The following is a 26,151-nucleotide window of genomic DNA, read 5'->3' on the forward strand; positions in this document are numbered from 1 at the left end:
TTTTTTTTTTTTTTTAAATCTGGGAATTGAGAGACTCCAAGTTGCCCCCTGGCTCCTCCTCCCCCTCCGTGGGCCATCTCACCCCCATATCTCATTGTCCAGGACAGGGTCTCACCTGCTTATCCCCAGCTGCAGGGAAGGCTGGGAAAGTGAGTATCTGGCTTTGCAGCATGAGAGCAAGGAAAGAGTCTAACAATGCTGTCAAGTCAGCTAGCAAATAGCGTTTGCCCCTTGCATGTAAAGAACTCCATAGGCAGAGTTTCCAGGGGACTTGTGATAGTAATTGCCTCTGGGGAATAAGATGTGGGATCTTAGAGAGGAGAGTAGCTCCGTTTTTTATTGTATATCCTTTCCTACTCTTTTTTTTTTTTGTTACCACATGTGTATGTGACTTTTTCCATTAAAAAACTTAATTAAAATCAAATAAAGCAGGGGATGCAATTTGCTATTAGTAGATGAGAGAATTGATTCAGGAGATAGTCTGGGGAGAGCCCTGGGGCTTCTGTTTGTGGGGGGCCTGGCCATTTACAGGGTACCTGTAGCCGAGTCGAAGGTTGAGTGTGTGGGAAGACCCTAGTGCCTGGACTCTGGGCATGGAGGGTGGAGGCAGGGCTCACCCAGGGAAGTGCCAGTGTGGGCAGGGGCAGGAGCTGGGAGGGCCAGATCCCATCCTCAGAACATTTATTTGGTGAATATTCATGATTCTCTTGCTGACTCTTCTTCCAGAGGGCAGTGTTGAAACTGACTTCTCAGGAAAATCATTCCCTGTCTTGCTATAGAAACTGACGTATGTTTCTAATAACGTTCACAAACTGGAGGTGGTCATTGACGACGTGACGTGAAGCAGAAATGGGAAGAGGATCTGAATCAGTCCTTGAATCAGATGACTCGGATGAGATTGGAAGAGTGTGAAGGAACATGTGGTTTTGCTTTTCCTGAGGGTAACTCCACTTAGGGGCTGCCCGGGTGGTGCTGATGGTGAAGAATCTGCCTGTCAATTCAGGAGACCCAGGAGACGTGGGTTTGATCCCTGTGTTGGGAAGATCCCCTGAAGGAGGAAGTGGCGACCCGCTCCAGTAATCCTACCCGGAGAATCCCATGGGGAGAGGACTCACGGGCTACAGTCAACGGGGTTGCAAAGAATCAGACACGACTGAGTCACTGAGCACACTCGCTCAGAGTATTCAGCTCAGGCTTTGGGTCTTGAGTCGGGCAAGTCTAACGAGCCCTTCTGTGAACAGCAACCCATTGTTTCTGGGTTTTCCAGACTTTGAGTGCCCTTCTCTGGAGGAGGTTTCTAAGAGCTCATGAAGATCAAAGCAAGTTAGGAGAAAGAAAACTTGCAGAACGCTTGGTAAAACCCAAGCAACAGTGGATTGTTGCTGGAGCAACGGTGTCTAGGAAGGCCCTGTCTCGTTTGCCGTTTCTAGTGGTGACCTCCTTCTGCAGATGGCAGTTGACTGCTCGGTCAGCTCTGAGACATTCAGGATGATACTTTAAGGACTGCAGGGCACGGTGGGGCTGGGAGGGGAACCTGTGTGCCGCTGTGCAGGTCCTGTGCCCTCGACCAGCAGTAGCAAAGGGTCTTGTCCCCTTGGGAGTCATAGAGAGGGGAATGGAGCCTTTAGTGCAGGGTCCCCTCTGCCTGTCCACTCATGGGCTCTAGTGAGTGGCAACCACATGCTGGCAAATGTTTAACAATTGACCGAAGGAAAGACAAAAACAAAGTCCTCGTCTGCCCGTTTCTGTGGTGTAAATACTCTCACCAAGCTGCTTCCAAGGTACTAACGAGACATCTCTGAGTGCCCATTTGGGAAGAGATGCTCACTTATGGCCACAGCGATGGGGTGAGGCCTGGCTCCATACACACTGACTGGGGTGGTCCACGGCCGTACCGATCTGTGACAGTCCCCCATCATTCATGAGAGAGGAGGGGAGAGGTGATGGAGCAGCCTGAGGATCACTGGGACCAGGGAAACATGGGCTTCGTGACTCAGTGGTCCTGCCCCGAGGAGGCCCAGTCAAGTCACCCTGAGGTGGGTGCTCTGAGTTGACTGTTTTCCAGAAGGCATGGTTTTAGGGTGTCACCCTAACCACTTCCTATCAGTACCAGCGATCTCGGGGACTCATCCAAGGTCACACAGCAAGTGACTGCCCACCCGAGGCTCTTGCCTCAGCTCTGAGAACAAGCTCTCACTTCTCAGAACCTCAGAGAGCATGGCGTTCAGCCGCTCTCCTCCCCGCATGGGCCAGAGGGACAAGAAGGGGTGCTGGCCTCAGACGTGGAGAGGACCCCAAACCCCCAGCCTTCATGGAGAAATCCCCCTGCCCCCCACTCTCCCTCAGGGACAGCCTGCCCCCTTCCCTTCTCCCCGACCCAGGAAGGAGCTGCTGTCCAGGGCGTGCAGGGGGCATTCAGGGTGGTCCCTGGAGTACTGGAGAAGTACCACAGAAACCTCTCTTATCAGTGCGGCTGAGCTGCACCGGCCCTAGGGACCGGGGTGAGCCTGAGGAGGAAGCAGGGTGACCCCTGGCCTCTGACCTCGGTGACCTGTCATGAAGGACTCCTACAGGAAATGACTCTCCACCAGAGTGGGATGGATGCCCTTGGGAGCCCATCCCCACGTCATCCTTTGAAAAATTAAAACACAATCCTACAAAGAAAAATAGCACATGGATTAAAGTACAGATGCCAGAGCCCAGCTGGCTGGACTTTACCCCAGGCCGAACCAGTTCCCAGCCGGGTGGTATTAACCACGTCTCTTCTCTGTTCTCTAGCTCGGTTTCTTCACTTGCTGTTCGTTCAGTCCCTAAGTCATGTCCGACCCTTTGTGACCCCATGGGCTGCAGCACGATACACTACCCTGTCCCGCACGACTTCCTGGAGTGTGCTCAAATGCATGCCTATTGAATAGATGATGCTATCCAACCATCTCATCCTCTGTCGCCCCCTTCTCCGCCTGCCTTCAATCTTTCCCAACGTCAGGGTCTTTCCCAATGAGTCAGCTCTTTGCATCTGGTGGCCAAAGTATTGGAGCTTTAGCATCAGTCCTTCCAGTGAGTATTCAGGGTTGATTTCCTTTAGGATTGACTGGCTTGATCTTGTAGTCCAAGGGACTCTCAAGAGTCTTCTCCAGCACCTACAAAATACAAATGATGATGGTCACTAGAACCTACCTTGGAAGGCTGTGGTGAGGATTAAGTGATTGTGGATACTTGAATATATTATTGACATGTGTACAGCCCCTGGCATGTAACAGGAAATCAGTAAATATAAGCTACCTAGTGGCACCCCACTCCAGTACTCTTGCCTGGAAAATCCCATGGATGGAGGAGCCTGGAAGGCTGCAGTCCATGGGGTCACTGAGGGTCGGACACGACTGAGCGACTTCACTTTCACTTTTCACTTTCATGCATTGGAGAAGGAAATGGCAACTCACTCCAGTGTTCTTGCCTGGAGAATCCCAGGGACGGTGGGGCCAGGTAGGCTGCCATCTATGGGGTCTCACAGAGTCGGACACGACTGAAGCGACTTAGTAGTAGCAGTATTATTTATATTAAAGTTGGTGGTCTCTGAATATTGAGGTGTCTTTAAGTATTTGGGGAGTTTGGCTTGTCGGGAAGGGAACATCCATGCTGGTCACCCTGCTCCTGGCCCGTCTCTTCGGTGTTGGCACTGTGCAGGCTTCGAGGCAGTCACGTGTGTCCTTCTACACTCAGGCGCCCGACCTCCATTTCTAAGCCTCTTTCCCCATCGCACCCTTGAGAATATTGCCTCTGTGACTAGCCAGGGGCATGGACTGCCTGGGGGCAGATGCTGAGCAGCAGAAGGACGCAGATGGGCCTCTGTTCACGGGATTAGAATTCCAGACCCACCGCTTCCAAGCTCTGTGATACTGGCCAGGTTCCTTCACCTGCATGAGCCTTGATTTCCCATCTGGAACAATGAAATGGACGCAGTTACTGATAGTGACCGTGAGAAGGAAGGAGCCCAGTTGTCAGTGTTGAAGGAGATCGTGGAAACTTACCAGGTTCAGAGTGGGGACCCAGCCTCTCCCAGCCCAGTGCCGAGCACGTGTTACTTGGTTCAGGACTTCACGTCACTTAGGAGCCGCAGGTCCCAGTGGACCGATGATTCGAGGCCGAGGGCCGGGCGTCAGCCGCGCGGCTTGGCCGGTCTTCGCTCCTGGTCTGCTGGGAAGCTCTGCCACCTCCTGTTTTGCGTGTTCCCTTTCTTTCTGCCGCGTTTGAGGATTGCGGCGCACGAACGGCCAGCCGCAGACCTGAATGGGCCCTTTCTCCCATGAGGACACCTGGGTGGAGGCTGGGGCGTCCGGAGGCGGAGAGCCCCAGGTGTGGATGGTTTCTGTTTGCTTCTTGGGTCTCAAGTGTTTCCTCTGATAACATTCACGGAGCGCACCGCTGCTGGATGTGGCTGCCCACCCTGAGGCTGGAAGTGCCTGGCTGGGGAGGAGGGGGGAGGGGAGAGGGGAGGACAGAAGAAGGAGGAGGGTGGAGAGGAGGAGGAGGGTGGAGAGGAGGAGGAGGGTGGAGAGAAGGAGGAGGGATGGGGGAAGAGGGGGAAGATGGGGGGGAAGAGGGGGAAGATGGGGGGAGGAGGGGGGAGGAGCAGGAGGGAGAAAAAGAGCTAGAGAGGAGCAGGGGAAGAGACTGCCCAGTGCTTGAGTGGGCCTGAGCATACTGTTCCTGAAGGCCTTTAGAAAGTCTGGCTTCCTCCTGGCTGAGGAGTCCCTGAGCTATCTGCACCATAAAGGGCGATCATGCTCCATGACGCAGGGGGCGAGATACCATCAGAACGAGAATATATTTAGAAGACAGGAAGTGAGCCCTCCAGCCTGCCCTTGCCTTTACGTTGCGGGCGTTCTCACCTTGTGAGCCCCTCCCACTCAGCTGATGGACAGGCTGCTGCAGGGTGAGGAAATGGCTCTGGCCGTCGCGCCGATGCGTTCTTTTCTTCTCTCTCTGTCTCTCCTCGCAGGCTTTGCTGGGGTTGTCCCAGAGCGATGGGGAGCCGTGACATTTTGCTAGGAACTGAGTCATTTTGCTGGATTTTTTGAGCCGTGTCCCTGATTAGTAAACCTGTCTCAAAAATGGGAACATGCACAGGGCTATTTTTAAGTGTTCTCAGCATCGATGTTCCTAATTCCTAGAACAGACATCAGTATCTTTCTCTTTTCAAGTGTAGATAAACACTGAGCAGCTGTGTGACCTTTGGCAAATGAGACTTGCTGGGTGTCAGTTTGCTCATCTGTGAAATGGGGCTAACACTGCCTATCTCATGGGGGAAGGATGGGCCCGCAGACCATGTGTACTTTCTCCCCTCCTCCTCACTGCAGTGTGCAGTGCCTGTGGGCATTCAACACACTCACAGTTCCTCTTATTATTTTTATGAGGCTGACAGGTCCAAGGCCAGCATGGGGACTGGGTGCACTAGCCCGTTTGCTACACACAGGTGTGTCTACCAGGTTAGAATCTACCTTTGGTTGGCTACTGGGGGAAACAAAGCGAAACCTGTATTTAAATCTGTCTGTCTTCTTAAATTAGCTGGACTTCCCTGGTGGCTCAGTGGTGAAGAATCGCCTGCCAATGCAGGAGACATGGGTTCGATCCCTGGTCTGGAAGGATCCCATAGGCCTCGGAGCTAAAGCCTGTGCCCTGCAACTTCTGAGCCCACGTGTCCTGGAGCCTATATTCCACAAAAGAAGCCAGGGCAATGGGAAAGTGGCTCTCTGCAAAGAGAGACAAGCCTGCATGGCAAGAAGACCCAGCACAGCCAATAAATAAACAAACAACAATAAATAAGGAAAATAAAAAAGTCATCAGCCATCAGCAAACTTGGCAACGTCTATCCAGTAATAAGTGTTTGCCAGGGTCCTCTGTGCTACCCCGCGAGAGCATCCAGAGACAAAGGAAGGAGTGTGACACTGCTGTGGTAGGGCACTCTGTCCAGGGCCGACACCAATGACTGCAGACAGACACAGATGATTGCCATGGCTCACCTCGATCAGCTCGGGGACTGTGAGGACGGCTTTTGTCCGTCACTGTCCCAGGACACCTGGGATGCAGTGATATTAGAAAGCCTGGGACAGCTGATGAGGGAGTTTTTACAGGTATGCTCTGTGTAGACACGGCCCCTTAGAGTAAGCTGTGCACAGTAGGTTACATTCCAAGAGAAATACTCCAGTGTGTCTAATATGAACTCCAGCTCCTCTCAGCTTGGTGTCCTGTGTGTGCTGGGCACGTTGCTCGGGGCTTTCATCCTCACACTCACTTTGTGGGGTCCCCACTCTGTTCGTCTCAGTTTACACCTGGGGCCAGCCCCTCAGCCCAGGTCCTACAGCTGAGAGAGGGTGGAGCTGGGACCTGAAGAGAGATCTTGGTGTTCCTTCAGTTTACCAAGATCCACTGGGGCAGTGTGTGCAGAGACAGAACAGGATTTTTTTTTTCCCAGTTCATTTTATTTATTTATTTTATTTTACAATGTTGTATTGGTTTTGCCATACATTGACATGAATCCGCCACGGGGGTACATGTGTTCCCCATCCTGAACCCCCCTCCCTCCTCCCTCCCCATCCCATCCCTCTGAGTCATCCCAGTGCACCAGCCCCGAGCACCCTGTCTCATGCATCAAACCTGGACTGGCGATTCATTTCACATATGATAATATACATGTTTCAATGCCATTCTCCCAAATCATCCTGCCCTTGCCCTCTCCCACAGAGTCCAAGAGTCTGTTCTATATATCTGTATCTCTTTTGCTGTCTCGCATACAGGGTCGCATAGAGTCGGACACGACTGAGCGACTTCACTTTCACTTTTCACTTTCATGCATTGGAGAAGGAAATGGCAACCCACTCCAGTGTTCTTGCCTGGCGAATCCCACGGACAGGGGAGCCTGGTGGGCCGCTGTCTATGGGGTCGCACAGAGTTGGACACGACTGAAGCGCCTTAGCAGCAGCAGCAGCATACAGGGTTATCGTTACCATCTTTCTAAATTCCATATATATGCATTATTATACTGTATTGGTGTTTTTCTTTCTGGCTTACTTCACTCTGTATAATGGGCTCCAGTTTCATCCACCTGATTAGAACTGATTCAAATGTATTCTTTTTAATGGCTGAGTAATACTCCATTGTGCATATGTACCACAGCTTTCTTATCCATTTGTCTGCTGATGGACATCTAGGTTGCTTCCATGTCCTGGCTATTATAAACAGGGCTGTGATGAACATTGGGGTACATGTGTCTCTTTCAATTCTGGTTTCCTTGGTGTGTATGCCCAGCAGTGGGATTGCTGGGTCGTATGGCAGTTCTATTTCTAGAGCAGGATTAACATTACTGTGGCATGTTCTGTATGCTCAAAGAAAACACTTGAAAGAAACTTTAGCAGATTTATTCCTTCTCTGCAGTATAAATCAATGTGTGACATGACATGAATTTATGTTATGTACAACACATGATTAAGTAAGTATATGGGCTTACCCAATGGCTCCATGGGTAAAGAAGCTGCCTGCAATGCAGGTTTGATCCCTGGGTAGGGAAGATCCCTTGGAGAAGGAAATAGCAACCCTCTACAGTGTTCTTGCTTGGGAAATCCCATGGAGAGAGGAGCCTGGTGGGCTACAGTCCACAGAATTGCAGAGTCAGACACGACTGAATGACTAAGCACAGAACACAAGTAAGTATATGTATTATATACTTTTATATGTATACTTTTTATATATATAAAAATACTGGGGCTTCCCCGGTGGCTCTAGTGGTAAAGAACCTGCCTGCCAATGCAGGTAGATGTAGTGGGGTTCAATCCCTGGATCAGGAAGATCCCTTGCAGGAGGGCACAGCAACCCACTGCAGTATTCTTGCCTGGAGAATCCCATGGACAGAAGAGCCTGGTGGGCTACAGTCCTTGGTGTTGCACAGAGTCAGACACTACTGAAGCAACTTAGCACTCATGCATGCTTATTAATACTGGAGTGGGTAGCCAATCCATTCTACAGGGGATCTTCCCAACTCAAGGACTGAAGCTGGGTCTCCTGCATTGCAGGAAAATTCTTTACTGTCTGAGCCACTAGAGAAGCCCTATATGTGTCATATAGTACATGCTTAAGTATATACTGTATAATTCGTATATTGGTAAGTTTCCAGTCATACAGCTTTCTTAACCAGAGGGTCAGAGCTGAACTCAAATTAGTCAGTGGAGCTGCAACTGCTGCTAAGTCACTTTAGTCGTGTCCGACTCTGTGCGACCCCATAGATGGCAGCCCACCAGGCTCCGCCATGGAGCTGACTAATTACCATTCCTCATAAGTTCAGGGAGGAGCCACGTGGAAGCTATTGTTGGAAGGAATCCTAGGTGAGCCTAGTGTTTAGACTACACTAGTTTGGACTACAGTCAGCCTCCATTTTCTTCATTCTGTATCTGTGTTTTCAACCAATCTTGGATCAAAAATATTTGAAAAAATAAATTCTAGAAAGTTTCAAACAAGCATAACCTGAATTTGCCATGAGGGCAACTGTTGACACAGTATTTGCATTGTATGCGGACAACAGGTCATCTAGAGGTGACCTCACATCTAAGAGAGGAGTCATAGGTTATATGTGAGTATTACACTATTTTGTATAGGGACTTGAGCACCCAAGAATTTCGGACCAATCCCCTGGAGATACCGAGAGAATGACTGTGTTTTTGAATGACTGGGGAAGAAGTCCTAGATGTGCTGGTCTGAAGGCAGCTCAAGCACAGCATTGGAGCTGGGAGGCCGGTGGGCTGGTGTGCGTGGCCTGGAGCTAACCTGAGCCGCTCAGGGGTCACAGGTCATGCTTTTCTTTTAAGAAACACAAAGTCCAGCACAGAAAGCTGTCTGCTAGGCTGTGATGAGCGACACGGAGCAGGGATGAATCTCCACCAGGTGAGAGCAGCGTGCAGGCTTCTGAGTGGGATGATTGTGGGCGGCAGCAAGTTGAGGGGACAGGGGCTCTGTCACCCACTTCTCCTCCCGCCCTCAATCTTTCCCTGGAAGTTCCCACGTGCCCTGAGGGCCGTTGGTTTCCGTCATGGAGCACCCCCAGCGCTGCCTGGGTCTCAGGGTGGGGCAGAGCATCGGTGCAGAAGGCTGCCCTCTCTGGCTAGGCTCTGGGTTTGCTTTCCTTCCATGCTCTGAAGCTGAGTGAGGGTTCTGCAACCCGGCTCATTTAGAGAGCCCTGGGGGCTGATGGAGACCCCTGAGCCTTGTCTGGAACCCGGCTGGCCATGCCCCATTTTTTGACAGGTAACACAGGAGGAAATCAACCCTGAATATTCATTGGAAGGACTGATGCAGAAGCTAAAGCACCAATATCTGGGCCTCCTGATGCAAAGAGTCGACTCAGTGGAAAAGACCGTGATGCTGGGAAAGATTGAGGGCAGGAGGAGAAGAGGGTGACAGAGGATGAGATGGTTGGACGGCATCATCGACTTAATGGGCCAGAGTTTGAGCAAGCCCTGGGAGATGGTGAAGGACAGGGAAGCCTGGCGTGCTGCCATCCATGGGGTCGCAAAGAGCTGGATACAACTTAGCGACTGAACAACTGCAACAGCAGAGGTGCAGGGAGTGAGGTCTGAATTCTTGTTCTAGCTGTGTGGCCTCAGACAAGTCATCTCACCTCTTGGAGCCTCGATTTTACCATCTTTCCAATGGGGATAATAATATTTATTGCTATCATGCAAGGAGGAATAAATGACATGAGAGAGTTATGTAAGGTGCCCAGCACTGTGCCTGGCACAGAGAAAGTATCTGATAAACGGAAACTACTATTAATGAAATGCAGCAGTTTGGGATGAGAGATTTGGCTTCTTTAACAAACCTGTCTTGGAGAGATTTTTACATCCTACTGTTCTGTGCTAAAGAGACAACTAAATTCCTGTTTACATATAAACCTAAACCCTCTTATTCTAACTGTGCCACCACCTTAAAAGACATATATTTATGCTTTCGCTTTTAGCTGTTCATATGTTTAAAAGTGGCACACACTTCCAGTGTGATTATGCTAATGTACACAGGAGTTTAACAACTGCACTCTCTGCTCTAACCATCTATTTGAACTACATTGTGCAAATAAGATGTTATCTTAAATAAGCTCCTAATATAACTCAGTAATCACTATAATGCTTTTTTGGTGAAATTGTGGTGTTATTACTGAATTTAGTCATGAGTCTCAGATGCCGAACCTTCGAACAAACACCAGCAGTGCCCAGTTGCCGAGTTCCCAGCCAGGAGGAGATGGATGTAGTCGTCCTGGGAGGCTGGAAAGGCGGGCAGCGGCTGGCACGTGCGAGGTCCTGGGTCCGACACCCACAGGAGAGGGTGAGCCAGGGTGTAGGATCGCACCTGTCGGAGGGAGGGTCACCCTTATCAGAAGCCTCATCACAAAGTGGAGAAGGAATAAGCACCGCAGGCCCACACATTCCAGCCACAGGAAGGCTGGGTCTGACTCACAAAGTGGAATGCGGGTCGGGAAGGACTTTAGCCAGCTTCGTGGGTCCTCTCTGCCCGGCAGACGCCATCTGCACCGCCTCCCGGGAACTTTGCTTGCAGGTGCCTTTCTTTGACTATCTTAAGGGGCGACTCAGTTTATCTCCACATTGCATTAAAGACACAGGAAAGCAGCACGGGTGCGTGCATGTGTGTGTGCTCAGCTGTGTCCAGCTCTTTGCGACTCCATGGACTATAGCCCGAGAGGCTCCTTTGTCCGTGGGATTCTCCAGGCAAGACTCCTGGAGTGGGTTGGCATTTCCTCCTCCAGGGGATTTTCCTGACCCAGCACTCGAACCTGGGCCTCCTGCAGCTATTGCATTGGAGGGGGATTTCATTACTATCGAGCCACCCAGGAAGCCCTGGAAAACAGAGCATCAAGGTGCAAATGGAGGATTTAAAAAATATACTAATACCTGTCTCTTGCTTCCTCCCTCCCTCCTTTCTTCCTGTGTCCCTTCCTTCCCAGTTTGCTCTGAGATCTGGGGAAAGCCTCAGCTTCCTCATGGGTAAAGTAATAATGTGGATGATATTATGGACAGAGTTGTCTCCCCCAGATTCACAGACTGAAATCCTAACTCCCAGGACCTCAGACCTGACTGTATTTGGAGACAGAATTTTTAAAGAAATGACTGAGGTAACGTGAGGTCACACGGTGGGCTTACCCCACCATAAGTGGGGGGAGATTAGGGCATAGAAACGTACAGAAGGGTGATCACACGAGGACACGGGGAGAGGCAGAGCGTCTATAAGCCAAGGTGAGAGGCCTCAAGGGAAACCAACCCTGCCGACGCTTTGATCTCAGACTTCCAGTCTCAGAATAAATTCTTGTTGCTTAAACCACCTGGTCGGTGGTGCTTTGTCGTGGCAGCCCCGGCACATCAATACAGATGTCAATCTCCAGGTAGAGAAACGTCACTTCTTGCTGCTGGTTACCCAGGGTTGGGGCAGCTGGGAGTTAGGCAGATAGAGCTGGGTCTCGAGAGGGGTCTGGAGCCTGTGGTCTGGGACCTAGCACTTGTCTGGCTCGCTGTCTTCACAACCTCGATGTTCTCCGGTCTGCCTTTGGGGAGGAGTACGTGCTGCTGGCTTCCTCTGCCCCAGGCACTGTACGTTCTTAGCAGAGTTTGTCTACTGAGCAGGTAAATGTGATGGGAAGGAGCGCCTGGTGACTTATTAAGTGGCGTTGACAGAGCGAAGAGAAAAACTGGAGACGGACTCACCACAGTGAAGGGAGGGGAATGAGGTTACTGCTGTGGGGTTAGAAGGGCACTGAGCCGTGAGCTGGTCCAGACCATGCATCTCACAGCTGGGAACTGGGGCCCCAGAGGAAAGGAGACTTATCCAAGACAGGGCTAACTGTAGGCTACCCATCTGAACATCGCTGGTGATGCTTTCCTGGGGTTGTCCTCATTCAGAGAATAGGAAAGGAAAAGAAGAGGTTCATTTCGTATTCACAAATGCCTAATGCAGAGAACACAACACATTTAAACCCTAAAAGTCTCCCAATGAAATGGCTTAAGTTCACTCTTTGCTGTGTGGAGGAGTCATTGCTGTTGTTGTTCAGTCATTCAGTTGCTCAGTCATGTCCAACTGTTTGCAACCCCATGGACTGCAGCATGCCAGGCTTCCCTGTCCTTCATTATCTTCTGGAGTTTGCTCAAACTCAAGTCCATTGATTCAGTGGTATCATCCAACCATCTCATCCTCTGTCGCCCTCTTTTCCTCCTGCCCTTGGTCTTTCCCAGCATCAGGGTGTTTTCCAGTGAATTGGTTCTTCACATCAGATGGCCAAAGTATTGGTGTTTCAAAATCAGTGATTCCAAAGAATATTAAGGGTTGATTTCCTTTAGGCTTGACTGGTTTGATCTCCTCAATGTCCAAGGGTCTCAAGAGTCTTCTCCAGGACCACAGTTTTAAAGCATCAATTCTCGGTGCTCAACCTTCTTTATGGTCCAACTCTCAAATCCACACATGACTACTGGAAAAGCCATAGCTTTATACAGACCTGTGTAAGCAAAGTGATGTCTCTGCTTTTTAATATGCTGTCTGTGTTTGTCAGAGCTTTTCTTCAAAGAAGCAAGCATCTTTTAATTTTGTGGCTGCAGTCACTGTCTGCAGTGATTAGAAACAGTTAAATGTTATCATCCATCCACTGTGTGTGAATGACTGTGAAGGTCAGGAAAACAGGCAACGAGCTTATCTCGGCTCATCTGAGAATGACCCTCATCGCCGGCATTGTTTATGTTCTCTGGGACCTGCGGCTCCAATCACACCAGTACTTTCTCCTGGTGAAGTGGAGTGAGGGTCACAGGAGGCGGGCAGGGTAGGATAAGCACTGTTGCCTGCCATGGAAAATGCTGGAATGCCTGCTTTTGTTGAGTCCCTCCTGGACCAGGGCGCCTCAACCTGGGTCTTGCTCCTGCAGCCCTGTCCTCTGTCCTGCTCTGGAGAGGAACACAGCCACTCACAGGCCACATCTACACCACCTAATGGGCCAACGTTAAACGTTAAACACCCCTGAAACACCCTGGCATTACCCTTAAGAGGTAGTCTGATAAATGGGCTTAGTGACCTTTGTCAGATGGAAGAAAAAACAGAGAGATGGGATGAGGGCAGTTGCTGGGGTTCAACTAAGTCCCGCAAACCGTCACCTTTGCTAGTGGGGAGCCCACGGCATGTGGTACATCTGTGGGTCTGTACCGCTTGCAGGGCTGCTCAACCTGTGGGAGAGGAAGTGGAGGGACAGAGGAGCTGGGGGACCCTCACACCCAGGGTCACCCTGCTAGGGGATAGGCTGAGCTGGGACTCACACTCAGCTCTGCCCTGTTGCCAGGCTGTGTGCCCTCTTCATTCAACTGCTTGCCCCCATGGGGGTATTTCCTGAAAGCCTGTGACCTGCTAGGAGAGGAACCAGAGCTGATCCCTGAACTGGGCCCACAGCCTGGCACCAGGAGGCTCTCCCAGAAACCCTGGGTGGGGGTAGGTGGTGACGTGGGGGGCACATGCCTTTTAAATCAGAAGTTTACGTCTGAAAAAAGAAATAATCATCGCTCCATATTTAAAAACACAAACAAAGTAAAAAGAAGAGAAGAAAATGCACTTCTTGTGTTTTCACAACCAGAAGTTCATTGCTATTTGTCTTTGGCGTATTTTGTTTTGGTCTATTTTTTTTCTTTACACAATAATTTTCTTACCTTGTAATGATCCCTTGATGGTAAGCTTAGGTAGACAGAACCTAAGTTTTTCTCATTTTCCATTTTATCCCTTCATAGTCATGCAATTGGTGCTCAATAATTTTTTTTTTTTTGACAGGAAGGTAGGATTTGTTGGTGGACATGAGTAAAGAGGGGCTTCTCAGACGACACTCATGGTAAAGAAACTCCCTGCAAGGCAGGAGCTTCGGGTTTGAGCCCTGGGTTGGCAAGATCCCTTGAAGGAAGGCATGGCAACCCACTCCAGTATTCTTGCCTGGAGAATCCTATGGACAGAAGAGCCTGGCGGGCTACAGTCCATGGGGTCACACAGAGTCAGACACGACTGAAGCAGCTTAGCATGCAGGCAGGTGTAAGGAAGGGACAGCTGCCATCTGTCCAGGGGGCCACGATTAGGGATGCATTTAACCCCACAACCATCTGAAAGGAGCCACTTTTTCTGCCACCATGTTTTAAAATTCATCCACATTAAACTTCATAAATCCCCATGACAAAAATCTTCTGGTGGCCAGGGAGCTTGAACATGGCTGCGCGGAGGGTCTCAATCACCTGCCCCTTGTTCTGCAGCTTGGTGCGGGTGGACATTGTGACTTGGCCCATGTGGACCCTGGCCACCGCACCCTGGCACTTTCCAGAGGCACTGCGCACACCTGTCTGGAGCCTGTCAGATCCGATCAGCTCCAGTGCGGACAGTGTCTTATGGATGCAGGTGATGTGGATGGGGTGGAGCTGCACGCAGATACGAGAGCCATCTTTGGCACAGCTTTTCACCAGGTACGTGTCGGCACAAATATAAGCAGCCTCCAGGGCTTCAGTGGGAACTTACCTACTTTCATCTCCTTCCACCCCAGGTCAAACATGTGGATCGTAGTATCAGGGACACCTCAGCAGAAGTGAGACTTTGCGTACAGCTTGTTCTTATGATACCCATACTGGTAACGCCAGGCTGGGAGGCGGCCCATGGTGACACCAGGAACGATGAGTCAAAAATCTGCTGGGAGGCACTGAGACTTGCTGGTGTCCATTGGGAGCTCAATACACAGGAATTCCTCCTAGCAATGGGAAACGTCTAAGAATGGAAGGACCTGCCCCCACGGGTGGGAATACTCCATCCGTGAGGAAATTCAAGGACAAGTTAGATGACCTCCTGATGGGAGAGTGGAAAGAGGATACTGTGACAGGGGGATTTCCAAATCTGATGGAGCCTGGGTCTGGTGGACCGGCCAGGCCTTTCACAGGGAGCGGGAAGCTTTCCAAATGGAGCAGAAGCAGCTCTCTCGTCAGTCTGCCTCCTGCCCGATAAGGGTGTTCACTGTGTTGAGGACTCGGCTAGAAATCCATCCAAACTAAACTGAGGGTTTGTGGGCACAGTGGTTGGAGCAGGGCTGTTTCCTGCAGAGGGTTGTCTTTCCATCACAGCTGAGACCAAAGCCTGAGAACCAGGTTCTGTGTGATGCCAGCAACCCTGCCTCCCAGCTGGAAGGGAAGATCTATTTACATAGAAAGTCAGTAACAATAGGGACCAATTTGTGGTTGAGCCACAGTAAGAAGTCTGAAATGGGCTGGGTGAGCCTGCATTAGGGTTGCTGGGTAGGACCTGGACACTTAGAGATGTGGGCCAGAAATCAAGGCAGGGCGTCTGATGGGTGAAAAGGGCCCTGAGTGACTCTCAGCTGCAGAGAGGAGGGCGGCTTGAGTAGAGAGCGATGTCAGATCCACATTGTGAGGGCTTTCTTGCCCAGCCCGCCTCCCCTGGACAGTGCTTCCTGGACATCTGGCTGCTCTCTCATCCTTGCCTAATTCTGATGGTGTGTAGCAGGGGAGGGACTCAGTACAAGTGCAGAAAAAAAGTATTAGTCGCTCAGTTGTGTCTGACACTTTGCGACCTCATGGACTATAGCCCGGCAGGCTCCTCTGCCCATGGAATTCTCCAGGCAAGAATACTGGAGTGGGTTGCCATTTTCTTCTCCAGGTGATCTTCCTGACCCAGGGATGGAACCTGGGTCTCCTGCGTTTCAGGGTGTGAATTTTCCAGTGTGCTGGGCTTCAAGCTGAGGAAGGACCAGAGAAGTTGGAAGAAGGGGAAAGAGAGGGATGGGAGGATGAAGGCTGCTGCAAAGGAAGGCCGCTTGGCTGTGAGTGTGAGAGAGAGGGAGTCAGAAATGAAATGCTCGCTCCTTTCCAGCTGGGAGTGGGTGGGCTCCGGGAGAGAGGGTGAGAGTCACCAGAAAGGGATGGCCGATGTCTATCGCGTGTTCTCTGCTTCTGTTGACATGTCAGGAGCCCCCGATGGCTCGTTGGCCTGGCTGGGGATGCGGACACCTTTGGATGGATGGAGACCATGGGAAGTGATGAGTCAACCCTCACAGTTACTATTTGCTGAGTACCAGCCATTCAGCAAGCAGTGTGTTGGCTTCACGAACATGATCTGTTCTAAAACCACTCCCAGGGAGGCAGGCCAGGACCTGCCAGCCTGAGGAGGAAACTGCCAAGAGGACCGTGTGAATCTCTAGGTGCCAACGAGGAGCTCTGGGGTGGATCCTGAACCCTCCTGACCCCCAAGCCTATGCCCAGATGGCGTGTGATGGAGCCCTCCTCATGCTTGGCAGGTCCCAGGAGCAGTCCCCAGGTTGTGTAAGCGCCGTTCCCTCTGTGGGTCAGCATCTGAACCCCTCCCTCCGATGGGAGACTCAGAGGCCGGTGGAAAGGAAGAGGCAGGGGCCATTCTCTGGCGGCCCTGGTCCATTAAGGCCCAGGGGCTCTAAAGATGCTGCTGCTGGCCCGCCTCCCACTGAGGGGAAATGCAACATGCTTTTGACTTTATGTGGTTAAATTGAGGTTAAGCCAAGTTCTGTGTAGCTGTTTCTACACATATTAGGAAAACCAAACAGCTGCGGGGCTGGTGTCAGCAAGATCCCTGAACCTGTTTGAACCTGGCTGGGCCAGCTTTGTGTGAGTTGTGGCTGTGGCTGCGTCTATTGAAACAGTGCTGAAGGGCGCTCAAACTCCCCGCCACCCTGCCCACCCTTCTCACTCTCATCCCCCATCCCAAACCCTTCATCAGCCCCTTTCTCCAGAAAAGGTGGAGGAAAAATTACCCTTGCTGGATGCCGATCGAAGGGCTGCCTGTGTCCTGCACACTGACGACATTGTTTAAGACTGTGCCACCTCTGTGGAAATATTGGTTCTGTCGTGATGCCAAGATTTCTGAGTTAGCTATCAACCAGGTCTCCTTGTGCAAACTCAATATGCTCTGAAAGGTTTAATCAGCATGAGATCTTTCTTAGAAAATGGTCACAGTGCTTGTGTGCCCGTCTCCTCTGTTCCTGCTGGCCACCAGCAGCCACTAGGGTAGGAGCCACGAAGGTTGGGCCTTGGACATTATGACATAGCCAAGGGCTGGGGAGGGCTTCCCTGGTAGCTTAGTCGGTAAAGAATCCGCCTGCAATGCAGGAGACACAGGTTTGATCCCTGGGTTGGGAAGATCCCTTGGAGAAGGAAATGGCAACCCACTCCAGTATTCTTTCCTGTGAAATCCCATGGACAGAGGAGCCTGGTGGGCTATATGTCTGTCCACAGGGTCACAAAGAGTTGGACGTGACTGAATCGACTGAGCACATACGAGAAGGGCTGAGGAATTCTTTCTCGAACAGTCTGGCAGAGAGGACAACTCTAATTCTTCCTGGAGTGTCTTTAGAAACCATTGTTTAGAGAATATTGTTAAGCCAAGTATTAAAAGGAAAGTGTCAGAGTGGAGAAGGAGACTCATTGTTTGCGTTTAAACCTTTGGTGTTTGGATTCAGAGACTCTCATTAATGAAGTCAAGACTTTAAACCATGGGTATCCATTAGCTTGGAAAGGAAACTTTAATGATATTTCCTTTGATATAATCACCTTGGAAAATAGTGTTATAATTCCAAGGCTCTAAGCAAACTTTGCAATCTTTTTTTTTCCTTTGGTAAAATAATTCTATACAGATATGTAGATTGACAGGTGAAATTTATTTGGGAATGAGGTTATTTAAGCCATTAATTTACTTAGGATTAGAAGAGATTATTTGTAACTACCAAAAATAAATAAGGAGATTAAAATTTATGTAACCATCAGATTGACTTTTTTTTTAAGAAAACTTAAGCACGGCCAGAAATTAGTGACAAAATGAGTGGAGCTTTGAAGTAACTGATTTAATATGTAGAATATACAAAGGACAATGGTTGGATAGACTCATCAGATAAACTTGCTCTTGCCTTTCTTCACCCCCAACCCCATCCTGTTACTGTGTCCAGTTGCTTAAACATGACTGTTTTGAATTATGGATTTTCAGCAGGGAGGAAATTAATAGAGAAATATGTACTTGAAGCAGTGGGCTGGGAAGTTAGATTCTAGGCTTATTACTTCTCTGTTCCTAACTCCCTGTATGACCCTGGTCAAAGCAATTCACCTCTCTGAGCCGCAGCTTCTCTGTCTGTGAAGGACTATTGCTTGTCAGCTGCTGTAGGCAGGGGCGGGGGAAGAAAAGCAAGGGAAAGGCTGGGGGACGTTTGGTTGGGAAGCAGCAGAGGAGTCGTAGATGGCTCCCGCGAATCCTCCATGCCTCTGATTTTGGCCCTTTCTCTGGACTGATGTTTGTAATCTGTGGTCCCATTACAAACCTGTGGATAACACAGCCTGTTACTCCAAAATATTGAAAGCAAATATTAACTCAAGATAATGTAACTTGAGCAACACGAAGGTCAGCGAACCCAGAAGAAGAAAATAATCCCCCTGTGTTAAAAACGATGGGACATGATGCTTCCAGAATTGTTCATAAATTCCTGCTTTGTGGCAGCAAGAACCGGCCTGAGAAATGAAGGCTGGGGTATCTCAGGGCAGCGCTGCGATCATGTCAGATGTGCGCACTGGCCGCAGTTGCTAAAGTGCTTCATGGCTGATAAGGTGCTAGTTACAGAGATGGGAACTAAATTTATAGTCGGCTTTTGTGGAGCCAATTTCCATGTTGTGCTGCCGGAGTTGAAAACGCAAGGAAATGTGCTTGAAGCCAAAATTGGCTTTGTGGCTCCAGTTTCCTCAGCTCAGCACCACCTGCCTCCAATCAAACTGTCCAATTACAGGAAACAATTGTTTTCTTGCTTTCTGGGAAGTGAAGAAATTCATCCAGTAAAGGACTGATTTCTAAATGTTTCTCCCCCATCTCACCCCTTTTTAAAAAAGATAAAAGAACAGAAATTAACAGCAGATCCAAAACATCAACACTGTTTCAGGGTTGGGGAGAAAGTGTTTCCCTAACAAATTACTTTCAGAGTTCAAAAACCAGAGTGATGTGGTCCATGCATTATGGTGCGATGGACCACAGACCCCGGATCTATAATTACCTCTGATAATAATGTTATTAGCCACTCAGAAGAAAGGTTCTCCCTTTTAAGATGTGAGGCAGTAATTAAAGGCTGTGAATTTCACAGGTGAAATCTTGCAGAAAGTACGATTTTAAAGTCAAAGAATTTAGTGATCCACCTCTGGTTAATTAAACTTTCTTCTCAAAATAAAATCTTGTATTTGAAACAATGAAATTGGTGGCAATGATACTATTTATCTCTGAGCCCAAGTCTCATTTCTTTAAACTTCAAACTGACTTGCTTAAGCTGATTTCTCTGAAATAGCTGAAATAACAGCAGAGAAGTTGAAAGGAAAATAAACCACTGGCCACGTGGAGATATTTAGCATGCATTGAGCAAGGGTAATAATTATAGTACATGCTTTCCTCTGGCAGGTAATATTTTAATGGAACAAACAGACAAACTTCCCTTGATGTGTTTCTGTGTCATCTCCTGAATTTTCTTTTTCAAATTAAAGAGAACGGCTCAATATTTCATGATTCAATAAAAGTCATGACCTCATGAAAACCACTTATAAGCAGTGTTCCACATCATTTTTCTTTAGGGTATTTACCCACGTGAGGCTACCTCCAAAAGCTTACGTATACAACACTGATTTTTGCCACATTCTAAATCCACTTATGTGTTATTTCAAGGCAACTGTCCCACTCCGCTCCATGAGTTCTCCTACATACAGGCCTTGTCATTGTTGTCATTCAGTCACCAAGAGGTATCTGACTCTTTGCGACCCTGTGGATTATAGCCTGCCAGGCTCCTCCGTCCATGGGATTCTCCAGGCAAGAATACTGGAGTGGGTTGCCATTTCTTTCTCCAGGGGATCTTCCCAACTCAGGGATCGAACATGCGTCTCTTGCATTGGCAGTTAGATTCTTTACTGCTCAGCCACCTGGGAAGCCCTTATGGGTGTTAGCTCAGAAGAAACACTGTTCTCCTCCTCCAGGAAGCCTTCCTTGATCAGATCAGGCAGAGACCATCTCTCACTTTCTGCCCCTGCTCTAGTCCTGTTTCGGGTTCTGGCCTGGGTAGTGATTTTCACTTCTGAAGTGTAAAGAAACCCTTAGAGAATAGAAATTCATAGGAAATCAGGCTGTTTCTCAGTAAAAATGAATAAGGGATGGCTTTCCTCAACTCCAGTACTTTGGCCACCTCATGGGAAGAGTTGACTTACTGGAAAAGACTCTGATGCTAGGACGGATTGGGGGCAGGAGGAGAAGGGGACGACAGAGGATGAGATGGCTGGATGGCATCACCAACTCGATAGATCTGAGTCTGAGTGAACTCCAGGAGTTGGTGATGGACAGGGAGGCCTGGTGTGCTGCGATTCATGGGGTTGCAAAGAGTCGGACACGACCGAGCGACTGATCTGAACGGAACTTCCTTCTATTTATTTCTTCTGAGTTCCCTTAGAAAGAGGGCTTCCCAATTCAGGAGCCACAGGAGACATGAGTTCAATCCCCGGGTCGGGAAGATCCCCTGGTGGAGGAAATGGCAACTCACTCCAGTATCCCTGCCTGGAGAATCGCATGGACAGAGGAGCCTGGTGGGTTGCAGTCCAGGGGGTCCAGAAGAGTCAGATATGACTGAATGACTGAGCACACCTGCCCTTAGAGAACTTTTTCTCTTCTCCATATCCCCAGGTAGTGGTGGGAATCTAGGACTCCAGCCTGATCACCTTTTCCATTCATTCTGCAATTCTGGGCGACCTCATGCCCACTCATGACTTCACCTATAACCTTTGGTGGCCACAGCACAAACCTGTGTTCTCCTTGTGCTCTGGGGGTCTGGGGTGAGATGCTGAATGCATAGGCTCTAGGGAGAGGCCGGTACCCCTGTGGCCTCAGAGCTGACACTTGCTGTCCCGGAGTCTTACTTTTCTTACCAAATGGGGGGTGGGGTGGGTGGGATACCAGTGAGTTTATTAATCTGGAGAAATCCCTCTTCATTCTTCACCCTCAGCTGGGCCTAAGCATCACAGCCGGAGGCTCTCTCTGCCTGCCCTGCCCACCCCCAGCACCCCAGCCTTGCACCGCTCACGGCCACCCTGCTTCTGTGCCCATCAGAGACTTGAGCTCTTTTCAATCAGAGCCACTGGCTGGGGCCGAGTGTCCCTTGGCTTTGTTCTCTTTGGTGGGGAGTGTCGACAAGGCACCCAGGAAATCGCCCCTGAATGATCAGATCTGATTTCAGCAACGGTTTGTGCTCCTTTTCCACCCCCGTGCTCTTTATCCATAAGAACAAATTTCGGATTCTGCAAATCCGCCACTTGACAGAGATCTGGTGACTCAGGAGAGAACTGGGGCCTGGGGGCTTTCCAGCCACCTAGTTAGATGAAACCACACAGCGACCTTCCCTCCCCGCGGGGTGACCTAGTTCTCAATTCCTGTAGTCTCGGAGCCCTCGCTGCAGAATTCTGATGAGGCCGGGCCGGTTCACGGCTGGGGTTTGATGAGAAAAGGGAATTGAGATGGAGGTGATTGATTTGGACCTTGAGAAGCTGTGGGGATGTCGCTCTGTTTTTTTTTTTTTTTTTTTTTTTCTGGCAGTGGGAACTAGTCTGTGGGAAGGGGGCTTCCCATGACCACCACCCCCCCCGCCCCCGCCAGGGCCTCTCGGGACTTCTGCTCCATCCCCGTGGGATGAGATGGGAAGGCTGCCCTGACACATGGTACGGGAGATTGATTATCTCGGCTCTTGCAGCCTCTCTGGGTGAGTTTCCCAATTAGAATGAAAAATCGCCGACAATCCTACTTCCACCCAGATCCCCATTTGCTCTTTAGAGCTGAAGTGGAAATTGAACTCCGTGTGTCTCGCCTGACTGAGCTCGTCTCCCTGACAGTCGGGCTGGGGCTGTGTGGCTCCTCTGGGTTGGTGGGTAGATGTCGGTCCTCCCCATGCCCGGCAGGGCCGAGGGGGCCAGCAGAGACCGCTGCATCTCTGGTGGGCGGTGTTTTCTCATCCCCCTTGGCAGTAAAGAGAAGCGGAGATGCTACAGTGGGCAGATTCCTTTTCTCCTCCACTCTCGGGTGACTCTTATTCATCTTAAAGTCCCTCCTCCATGGATCTTCTCCTGCCTGTTCCCTGAAGCCTCTTTCCTCCAACCTCTCTCCTCTAATCTCCCTGGCATGCTGGAGGCCCTCACTGGGAAACTTCTCAGGCTGGTTATGGTTTTCTGCTTCCTCATCAGCCCCCTCACCACCTGGCAGCCCCTGGGGGGCAGGATTCGGGGTAAACACAGCGCCCAGAGCCCATGACCACTCAGTGCACACTCGGAAGGAAGGAAAGGACCAGTGGTAATTAGCCCTCTGCCCAGTGGACTATTCGAATCTTTTGAAGACTTTTTAAAATAATGCAGAAGTCCTGGGCCCCCTGAACCAATGGGATCAGAATCTCTGGGCATCAGCATTTAAAAAGCAGGCCCCCCCGCCCCGCCCCACAGAGTGGTTTTTCCATGCAGGCCTGGAGGAGTAGGATGGCCCCAAAGGGCAGGAAGCAGGCTTGGGTCTGGGTCTGGGCTTCCCTCCTGACTTTGTTTTCTTTACTTAAAAGGACGAGGCTGGCTGGATTCTAGATGTGACATATAAAGTACCTACGAGGGAATATGCACTCAGTAACTCTTGATCCTGTGGTTGCAAAGGCTTGGTGGACATAGGATTTAAGCCTGTAAGATTTGGAGTCAGGCAAGGCCTAGTTGGAGCAAGTTACTAAACATTGGGAACTAGGCAGGCTACTTGATCTCAGCCTCAGCTGTCTCATCTGTGAAAGGGGTTTCATAATATTCCCCACATCACAGATGTGTATGGATTAAATGAGCTAAGCCATTCAAGTAATACAATTTGATAATCAGTAGTTATTAATATTACTTGTAGGGTAAGTGCTGACTGAAGTTTGTAGGAGAAAAAACAATTTGATGATGACAAATAAGAATTGTGGTTATTTGGACTTTTCTTCTAAAGCATATCACTTTAAGGATAAGTCATGTGACTTTCATAGATTGAGATATTGATTAGACTTATTCTATTATGTAACGCTATATTTGTGAACTTTCAACACATCTCTGGAGTGGAAATACATTTTCATTTGCTAATTTCTGATAACAAGGCAAAAAGTTTTCTTGTGTGTGTTCAGTCGTTCATTTGTATGCAACTCTTTGCTGCCCCATTGACTGTAGCCCCCAGGCTCCTCTGTCTATGGAATTTTCCAGGCAAGAAAACTGCAGAGGGTTGCCATTTCCTACTCCAGGGTATCTTCCCCACCCAGGGATGGAACCCACATCTCTTGTGTCTTCTGCATAGGCAGGTGGATTCTTTACCACTCGGCCACCTGGGAAGCCAAAAAGCTTTCTTAAATAGACAATTATATTTTTAGGGAGCTGTAAATTGAAACACTAATTCCGACTTTTGCTCAGCTTGTCCTCCCTCTGACTGTAATCCACTCTGAGGACCACACTCTTCTTCTGGCTGCTAACTTGTGAGGGTCTTAGCCAGACTGAGCTGTTGCACATAGGTGACCCTGGTAGAGATTTTGTTTGGGATTGAGCCTGTGAGCCAGGAGTCAGAGTTTTCCATCTCCTGGGTTTTATTCCCCACTAAGGTTAATGGAGCCGAGGAGGCCACCATTCAAATGTGTGCAGTTTAGCTTTCTAGTACAAGGATGAATGAATGGATTCCTGCTGTGAAAAACCAATTCAGTGCTTAAAAATAATGGGAAAAATTATGAATGTCTAATTCCATTGTCTGTTGGCCTGAGAGCTGCAACCTGAGTGATAGGATAAGCCTTCTCCCAGAGAAAAAGTGTCAGTCACTCAGTTGTTTCTGACTCTTTGCGACCCCGTGGACTGTAGCCCACCAGACTCCTCTGTCCATGGGATTTTCCAAGCAGAGTACTGGAGTGGGTTGCCATATTCTCCAGGGATCTTCCCAACCCAGCAAATGAACCCAGGTCTTCTGCCTTGCAAGTAGATTCTTTACCACTGAGCCATCAAGGAAGCCCTTTCTCCCAGAGAGTACCCAGTTATTTCTGACATTCCCCCGAAATTGCCCATGGACCAGGTCACATGAGGTCACCGGCCTCTTCCATCCAGGGCTGCTGCCCATTAATGAATGGGCTGGCGTCTTACTGCTGTCATTGTTGGCCTGGAGAAGGCCACTGTCAGAGCAGGGTGCTACCTCCAGGGGTGCCCCAAGCTTCCAGCCTGCAGGGGGGCCAGCAGGTCCTGGGTTTACTGTAGACACAGATGAGTGGATGGTCTCTTCCCAGGGATCCCCGGGTCTGAGGCAGACTGCCTGGCTCCGCATCCTCCCTGGGGTCCAGTAAGTGGTTCTGCAGGCTCCTCTCCTCTTGGGGCAAAACCCCAGGACAGTGAGGAGGATACCACATGGTCCCCTTGATCCTCCTCTTGGTCCCTCCCTCCCTCCCACCCCTAAACACCTCCTGCCACTCTCTGAGAGTCCGTGGATGCAAATGGGAGTGGATGTATGCCTGTAGGGAAGCATGAAGCAGGCCAGGCCTTAGCTCCGCCAGCTGAAAATTCCCTCTTTTCTATGTAAAATCCAAACTCATCTCATTAAGCCACCAACAAAGATAGCATGACTTGGTAATGCCTTCCTAGAGAGCGATTTGGCAATATTGATCAGGAGTCTTAAAAATGTTCACAGCCTTTTGCTCAGCATTTTAACTCCGAGGAATTTATGCTCAGGAACTATTTCGATATGCTTATAGAGATCTGTGTTCCAGGATTTTGTCTTAAAATGTATCTCCCTAGTCTATGGGTAAAATTGGAAATGAACAACCTTAATGTCCAAAATAGAGGAAGAATTAAATCAATCCTGGTGTTTTCACATATATAATAAAATAGTTTAAGCCCATTCAAGTCATACTGACGTGTAGTTAATGATACAGGGAGATGTTTACCCTGTAATGTTAGACTTAAACTGTTGCATGTAAAGCTGTAGGTATAGTGTGTGCTTAATGAGGTAAAATCATACATTAATATATAGCCTATATTTACATGTGTGTGTGCTGTGTGTATCATAAAAACAGACTAAAGACAAAGCACAGGAATATGGACAGTGGCTATACATGAGCAAGAGACAATAACATAATTTTCTTTTTCATAATACCCTGCTGCTGCTGCTGCTAAGTCGCTTCAGTCGTGTCCGACTCTGTGCGACCCCATAGACGGCAGCCCACCAGACTCCCCTGTCCCTGGGATTCTCCAGGCAAGAACACTGGAGTGGGTCTCTACTTCCCCCTAATTTTTTAGAATAAACATATATAACCTAAAAAACACTTTATAATAATTAAGCAACAGAAGGTAACAGAAGCTCATGAGATCATTCTACTGCCGAGAACGCAGACTATGCTCCCCCGGGTCTCCTTTGTGGGGGACCTCTCAGGTCGGCTCCCCTGCTCGTCAGCTCCCCCATTGCTGATGCTGAAGATTTTCTCAGGGAGACAGAGAGGCAGAGACGGACTTGTGTGAGCCTCGGCCCCAAGCCTGGAAGAGCCATTGTCCCTCTGCTGTCCCAGGAGCAGTAGGCAGCACGGGTTCCAGGTTTGGCTAACTCTGCGCTGGCTCCCAGCTCCACGACTCGCACACGTGGACCTCCTGCCTCTAAGAGCCGTACTTTCCTCATCAGTACAATTGGGACAGCAGTACCACCGGCAGGAATGTAATTGAGACATGTGGTGAGAGCTTCGTGCTGTCCCTGACATGCAGGAAGTGCCCTGTAATTGGTGTGCATGTGTGTTCCTGTGCACATGTGTTATATATATTTGTGTATATAACAAATATACATGTGTTTGGGTATATTTTCTCATCTGATAGGGCTTCCCTGGTGGCTCAGAGGGGAAAGTGTCTGCCTGCAATGTGGGAGACCCGGTTTCGATTCCTGGGTAGGGAAGATACCCTGGAGAAGGAAATGGCAACCCATTTCAGTATTCTTGCCTGGAGAATCCCATGGACGGAGGAGCCTGGTAAGCTACAGTCCACAGGGTCACAAACAGTCGGA

At 49.5% G+C, this 26,151-nt stretch overlaps 1 long non-coding RNA gene and 1 pseudogene across 1 annotated transcript in view; one reads left to right on the forward strand and one right to left on the reverse strand.

The window, feature by feature from the left end:
- LOC139185675 (uncharacterized) overlaps positions 1–7,693 on the forward strand; it is a 31,603-nt gene extending 23,910 nt beyond the window's left edge. Inside the window, exon 3 of the long non-coding RNA XR_011569166.1 lies at positions 5,566–7,693. This is a non-coding gene — a long non-coding RNA (uncharacterized lncRNA). The remainder of the gene's footprint in view (positions 1–5,565) is intronic.
- Positions 7,694–14,289: 6,596 nt separating this feature from the next.
- LOC139185677 (large ribosomal subunit protein uL16-like) lies at positions 14,290–14,883 on the reverse strand (annotated as a pseudogene).
- Positions 14,884–26,151: the final 11,268 nt, after the last annotated feature.

Source organism: Bos indicus, chromosome 11 (genome assembly GCF_029378745.1).
Source record: "Bos indicus isolate NIAB-ARS_2022 breed Sahiwal x Tharparkar chromosome 11, NIAB-ARS_B.indTharparkar_mat_pri_1.0, whole genome shotgun sequence".
Classification (NCBI taxonomy): Eukaryota; Metazoa; Chordata; class Mammalia; order Artiodactyla; family Bovidae; genus Bos; species Bos indicus.